This window comes from Anser cygnoides, chromosome Z, assembly GCF_040182565.1.
Source record: "Anser cygnoides isolate HZ-2024a breed goose chromosome Z, Taihu_goose_T2T_genome, whole genome shotgun sequence".
Lineage (NCBI taxonomy): Eukaryota > Metazoa > Chordata > Aves > Anseriformes > Anatidae > Anser > Anser cygnoides.
The window spans coordinates 74451506-74459605 of NC_089912.1; positions in this window are offsets into that span (position 1 = coordinate 74451506).

Sequence of the window (8100 nt, forward strand, 5' to 3'; positions counted from 1 at the left end):
CTTAGATCTTTTAAAGACTCATGAGATTTGTAGACAGCATCCCAGAAGAACCTGAGCATTGCTGTGTACTTCCATTTGCCCAAATTATTTCTTTGATGAAAGTTTATGCATCCTTACAGATACAGATGTCTGAAGTCCGAAGAGGTTTTTAGCTGAGGCTTACATACCTGTGTGAAACTTTGAAAAGCAGGTTTCTCTGCCAAAACTAGACCAGATATTCCTGTGCTGTATTCTCAAATGCAAGTGTGGTACAGAGCACAGTGCAAACATCTCAGTGATTTTTGCTTCAATAGTCTATGTTCTGTTGGGTTAATCAGTTTCAGCACACCTGGACCCAAGCTGATTCAATTCAGAGAACCTGTCTCTGCACCTGCTTTTGCTTCTCAATGTTTAAGGAAGGCTTGTTATTTTGAATCAAAGAGTTGCTTACACGCCTGGGTTTTCTATATAACAAAAAGTGGTTGGAAAAAGCCAGTGTGCAGAGCACAAACTATGCTTTCAAATAAAAGATTAAGAAAACAGAGGCAAGAACTCAAGAGATGGGGTGCATGATATAGTGATAGTTACTTGTGCAACATTCACAATATCTTTCTATTAGGTTAGGGCCTAATTACATAAGCACATTATCAGAGTCCATAGGATGCCCAAATCATACAACACTGTTTTCATTTCCATGGAATGAGTGGACAGGCACAAGAACAGTAACACACACTGTGGCTGATTAAATAGAGTTCTTTGTCTTCAGACCTTGGCTTTCTTATTCTCCAACTAATAACAAACATTAAGTGTCCTCAATAACCTGTTCAAAAAGAACACACTACAGAGTTCTGGTCACAGCACACTAATAAGAGCTTCCATTTCAGGAAAAGCTTCCATTTTAACACAGTTATTTTATAAAAATATTCTTGAAATAGAGATAAAATAATGCTCTCTGGCTGGCAGTTTCTTGGAGGGTTTGTAACCATCTTTTGCAAAAGAGAAAGAAAAATGTAATAGCTGCTGTTGCACCAAGCTAATCTCACCTCCTTGAAGGCAAATTAAAGAAAAAAAGGAAAAAAGAAAGCATTAAAAAGCAGTCTCTATTCCTGAGGCTGATTTTGACTTGCAGCCTTGCTGCTAAAGAGACACTGAATATATTTTTATTAGCTATTCCAGAAACTCAGAATATTGTTCCCTTCTCAGTGTTTTTAATGTTTAAAAAACAACTCCAGAGTATTAGTAGCCCTATTTCACAGATTAAAAAAATTGTACAGTAACAATAAGGGAATAAAACATCTTTGTGACATTCAGAAAACAAACAGGATGTATGAAAAAGGCAACATGTTTTCTCAGTTTCCAATGTCATGCTCTAGTCATTAAAGCAAGTTCCATTGCAGAAGACTCAGCTGCAGCTTTGACAAGCCTGTTATTGCATATTCACTTCTGCTGCCTAACTGGATAAAACTACCTTGGACCTCTCTCAAGTTACACAGAAAATTGTGTTCAAGCTAGGCAGAGCAATTTTATCAGCCGTTGTTGACTCTGCCAGTTGAAACTGAACTTATAAATCAGGTAGTCAGACAATTTAAGACAAGATTGCCACTACTACTGATGAGGACTAAAATGTGAATTGCCAATGCTACATGCAATTAGAGTGTTATGCTTATTAATACCAAAGAAACTACCAGTGTGTATTCTAGCATTGTGATAAAAAATAGGAATAGCGTTTTACAGGGTGAACAAAACCTTTAGGCTTCAGAACTGGTCCTAGGGGTGGAACCCCTCCTTTTCATCCTATCTTTCCCCTAACTTTTTTTTAAGCATCAAAAATGAAAACAAGATTTTTTATGGAAAGGAAGGAAAACCTTTTATTCCTATGCACAGTTAGAAAGAAGTGACAATATCTGCCTATTCTTCCCACCTCCTTCCCCAACTTTTCTTCACACCTGCTTTCACCATTAATGTTGTCCAGAAATACCGCTTGAAGACATCATCATGAAGCATGCAATATTCAAACAACAGTTCCAAGTGTAGTTCAGTGAAACAATATCAAGAGGGAACACAACCAACTCTGAAAATATAATTCTGTTATTTAGTCAAATCAGTAAGAAGGTATATTAGTACACTAACAAGGCTAACATTTGAGAGGTAACAATTCTACAAAACAATAAAGAGTCCTAGTATGTAAAGACAATTTACAATGAGGTATTTAAGAAGCCATATCTAGCTACAACAGAGTAACATCACTCAATTCTAATTAGCAGGAATATATTTAATAAAATTCCAAAGGCTTTTATAATAACTTTACTTATACTCCTTTTCTTTGACTATACGCCTTGAAAACTGTCACAAGGCTGACCTCTGCTGGGTCATAAATTACCAAGCATCTAGAAGGATACACAATACATTAAACTCTATACAGTTAAAAGAGAAAAGTAAGAAATTTTTCATAGGATCCCCAAATAGTTTGCATAGATTCCAACATGAAAAAGACATTCTTCACACAGTTTCTTGAAAAAAGAAAGCTAATATTCTCCAAGCCATTGTATCAGACAAGAAACTAGCAAACCCACTACTCATTCTCTCACCACTATTTGAACACAAAATCATCTACAGAAAGGACTGCATTTCATGAGATCAAATTTAAAAGCTAGCACTGCACATCAGCTTTGAAACAACATAGCAAATCTTAGTCATGCACAAGGCCAGATCCTCATGCAGATAAGCACTTAAGCAAGGAAACAAAAGATCTGCAAACATGTAAATGCATTAAATTATGCTTTTTATTCACCGTCAGAATCAGTCTTGAAGTGCCAAGGTCAGTCCATCCTCTCTTCAGCAGGCAAGCTCAGGAAACACTGCCAGAAGCTTCTCTTACATTGTTAAAATTTCAGGGAACCTTGCATTATTTCAAACCACAATTATAGAAACAGTGTAAAAAAATTCACAAGAAGAGTTAGCTATAGACAGCTATAGGTTAGTGCTAAGACAAAAGACACTTCAGGTTGCTTTGGATGTTCAAGAGTTGTCTTCCCTAAACATGAATTTGATCAGTTCAGCACCATATAAATACCACGTTGAAAAATACAAGACTAAGACATACATTTTAGAATGCCTACTTAGATCACAAAGCAACAATGACTGTATTACTGGAATTCATACCAGCCACCAGACCACATTTCTGTGCATCTTATCCTCTCTCATTCCCAGTGAAAGCAACTGCAGTACATCAGAGACATACCTCAGTCTCCCTGACCAGAGTGCTGTACAGAGCAGAGCTGATTTTCAATATCCCCATAAGCAGCTGTGCCCCAACAACACAAAAGGTGATGCCTCTTTGCCTATATTCACTGCAGTTTGGCTGAAAACCAAAAGTTAAAAGTACTGTTTTCTTTAGTTGCATTAAATAAAATTAAAAAATAAATCAAGAGAGTTAACTGTTTTACATCATTTCCTGAACACAAAGTCACTCGGTGAAGCTGATGACTTTGAACAGATGGGGGACTCCTGTAAAACTCCTTAGCACTCACACAAGGACTGATGAGCCCTGAGATTTTGCCTGGTCTCCCATATATTAAGTCATTATGCTTCTCCTTTGCTACCCATGCCCTCAGCTCAATGTTTTCAGTAAACATACACCAAAAAGAACACCTCTGAGAAACTAAGAAAAAGTTAAAATTCACCACATTCCAATCATTCAGTACCCTCAATGTCAAAACAAAACCACAACCCCCCCCCCCTATTTAAACATATCTAGCTCCATCTTCCAACCACTGAGTATTGCTCCCTTCTCAACTCATGTCTTTATTCCTTACCAATATATGTACTTCTTTACGTGAATGTACTTCCACGAGCTAATCAAGTGACCTCTTGTTCCTGTTTCTCATGAATGGAAGAGACTGAAATAACGTAAATCCTCACTTTAAGGAAAGTTATTTTGAATTCTCATCTTGCATCATATACAGTTTTTCAAATGCCTGCAAAACCTGCAATGTTTCAGTGTCAGTCACTCAGTACTGAGCGCAGAGGTCACACGAAAGATGAGTCAGCTGATCTTATGTAACATCCTCCAATTTAGACCTCCAAGAATCACATTAGCCTTTTGCCTCAGCATAATGTTGGAAAGCCTTGTTCACTGTGGGAGTAAACCCTTACACAGTTTTAGTTCTCCAGAACACAATCTCTCCTCACCTTTTTTCTTCTTTTAAATGACCTACACTTTCCCCTTTCAGATAATTTTGATATGACCATGCTTGAATTAATTTTTAACCTGCACTGTTCCATATTAATGCCTCTATTATTACTGAGCATTCTGAAAACACCAATGAGATTACCTACACTACCAACAGCTTTTTTTTAATATATATTTTCATATCCTGTTTCCTTTCCAGTGAAAACACTGACAGAAGAACCTAGTACTGATTTCCTGCAAAAATCATTAAGAGCATCTCCATCAGTTACTATACCCTTGAACTTGTATTTATGCAGTTCTTAATCACTTAAACTATTACTGGCTAATGTCAGTATTTGATCAGATGCTACTTAACGACATGCCATAAAAAGCCTAACGCATCCAAAATTTTCAGCCATATCTTTGGCTCCATAACTACTTATGAGGAATCCATAGTAAAACAAATAAAAAATAGATCTCTTGTCAATTTACCTAAATCTGACATACTGCTATTTTACCCCCCACGGCAAAAGTTTCAGAATTAAAAGCTGAAACACACTCTTTAATAAACCTGCAGACTCCAACCCTAATAAAACCAAGTTCACCATCCAAGACAGCGTACTTTCCATAAAGAATTAAAAACAACATATTGACTAAACATTAGCTATATTACTCAGCATTAGATTTTTACCACTGAAATTCTGTATCAGTTTTCTCATTCTTTTACCCAGATTTGCTGTCAGATGCAATCCCACATTCTCTTGAATAAGAAAAGTGTATTTGGTACTCTTCTAGTCTTCCACTTCTGCCAGAATGATCAAGAAATTTCTCTATGCAGCCTTGGCTATCCAAAGTTCCCCCAAAAAGCAATGAATTTGAAAATGACAGCCCCTAAAAAAATAGTTTAAAAATCCTACCTCTTTTAATTTCTTCTAGAAAGGACTTCACATACATGTATCAGTTTCCTCTCTTTTAAAGAGATGTAAGCATATCTTTCATGTTACATAATTATGTCAGTAAAATCACACGAGAGTCAGGCACCCAAACATAAACTCATGAATAGGGACTTACTTCATCTAAATTCACCTGTTTATCATTAAACTTGCCAACTGCTTTTACAGACAGCAGAGTGCAACACCAATTTCTCAAGTATGACTCACATTGAAAGATAAATCCAGTCTACCTGGACTTGTGCAAAGCATTTGACACCATCCCCCATGATATCCCTGTCTCTAATTTGGAGGGAAATGGATTTAATGGATAGAACACTCAGTGGGTAAGGAATTGGCTGGATAGACACACTAAGAATTGTGGTCAATGGCTCGATGTCCAGGTGGAGATCAGTAATGAGTGGTGTTCCTCAGGGAGTCAGTATCAGGACTGGCACTATACAACATCTTTGCCAGTGACATGGACAGTGGGATCAAGTGCACCCTCACCAAGTTTGCCGATGACACCAAGCAGTCAAAAACGCTGGAGGGAAAGGATGCCTGGGCAGGCTTGAGAGGTGGGCCCATGTGAACCTCACGATGATCAACAAGGCCAAGTAGATAGTGGATCTGGGTCTGGGTAATCGCAAGCACAAATACAGGCTGGGTGGAGAAAGGATTTAGAGCTGCCCTGAGGAGAAGGACTTGGGAATGTTGGTTGACAAGGAGTTGAATATGAGCTAGCAACGTGCACTTGCAGCCCTGAAAGCCAACTGTACCCTGGGATGCATCAAAAGAAGCATGGCCAGCAGGTGGAAGGAGGGAGGTGATTTTGCACCTCTGCTCTGCTCTCAAGAGACAATACCTGGAGTTCTGCATTCAGCTCTGGAGCCCCAACAAAACAAGGACTCATTGGAGTGAGTCCAGAAGCAGGGCCATGAAGATGATCAGAGGGCTGGAGTACCTCTCCTGTGAAGACAGGCTGAGGGAGTTGGGGTGGTTCAGCCTGGAGAAGAGAAGGCTTTCCAGGGAAACATTACAGCAGCCATCCAGTACCTAAAAAAGGGCCTACAGGAAAGCTGGGGAGGGACTCTCTGTCAGGGAGTGGAGTGATAGGACAAGGGGGAATGGCTTTAAACTAACAGAGGGTTGGCTTAGATTAGATCTAAGGAAGAGATTCTTTACTCAGAAGGTGGTGAGACACTGGCACAGGTTGTCCAAAGCTGTGGATGCCGCATCCCTGGAAGTGTTCAAGGCCAGGTGGGATGGAGCTTTGAGCAACCTGATGTGAATGGAGGTGTCCCTGCCCATGGCAGGGGAGGTTGGAACTGGGTGGTCTTTAAGGTCCCTTCCAGACCAAACTGTTCCATGATTAGCTGCTAACAATGCTAATACTCCAAGAGTGACTAACATCAGAGGATCTGAGCAGAAACAGAGACAAGCAAACCAAAAGATTTTTCAGATGACTGATAATTACCTTAGGAGCTGGAGTCAGCTGTGTTTGTCGAAGGAAAGAAAGCAATGTAACAAATATCAAGAAAGAGGAATGTTGAGCAAAGTCCCAGCTCCCCTCCCAAGAAAGGAAGATCAATACTTTCTTACCTCTTTTAGGAAATGATTGAGCAGAGCTTTCACAGCTGTAGAATCACTAGGAAGTAATAGGTCAGGAAAAAAGTTATGGTCAAGGTGATGCTGGAAGAAAAGGGATTCCTCTGCTGGGGCAAAACTTAGCATAGCTAAAGAATAAATACAAAACCAAACCAAAATATGAAATAAAATAAAACCTTTAAACTCAAGATTCTGGTTCTTGTCCAAAAATCCTAACAGTAACTTGACACCTAATTTCGTTACAGTATAAGTTTTAGTACTGTCCAAATCTAATTTTTTTTGTACATTGTCCAAATCTAATGACAAATTAGCTCCTCTTTACGTATGAACTTACAAGTGGATATTTAAGATAATGCTCTTAGATGACAAACATGAATTTATCATCCTTAAATAGGAAGAAAAAGCAACTAAACCAACAACATCTACCTTTGAGTCTTCCACCTGCTATGTTTAAAAAGGGTGCCTGCTAAGACTTAATTTAGTGAGCCTCTTCAGTAAACAGCCACTGAGATAAGCAAAAGAATGTCTGGCCTCACAGTTTAAGGGAAATAAACCTAATAGATACCAGGTTGTTCAGTCTTGGCAACATCAAGACACTGAAGGGTTTTAATACAGCAGTAAAAGTTAAATTCCTGAGAACGTTAATACGAAAACTGAAGTTTCTATTGACTATAGCTTAGGGAGATAAAGTGTTGTGTTTTTTTCTTAGACAGTGAATCAAGGTCAGTCTTCTCTCAGCTAGCTTTCAAGCAGCCTTCTACACAAGTGCAGTTGACCCACAGAAATGTGTCATATCTTCAACTTCTACTACTGGAAACTAATAAGTGAACACTAATTGCTGTTTAAAACAGGCTAAAGATGGCTATATGAATAGTAGGAGTGGAGCAGTGGGGAAACCATTCAATGTGACACTAGAAGGCTTATCAGCAAGCAGTGAGATCACTTCCTACCTCTCCTCCGCAGTTAAGAGCAAATGTCAGGTGACTTAGGGTTGGCTTCCTCATTTTTAAGCAAGACACTTTCCTAATAGCCGTTCTTATGCTTCATGCATTACTGTTGTAACCAAATGATTATACGAGTAGTCTAGTCAGTCTAAGATAATTGCAGATAAGCACATACAGCACGCTATCACAAATTTATGAAGTTACGTCACCTTCAGAGACCTAGAACAAAAGGTAAGAAGTGGCCTCAGGCTACTTTTAATATTAATATTTTCTTAATATCAAACAAGAACAAAGTTACTTTGTATCACTTTTGTTTAAACAATGATTACTGATATGAAGTCCAAGTATGAAGGCAGATCATGGAGACACACACTGTTCGTCAAAAGCACTATACCTGAGAAATATTGCAGTCTGCTAAGTCAGCAACCTCACAATATACATCTTAAAGCTTATTGACTGGTTAGGGGGT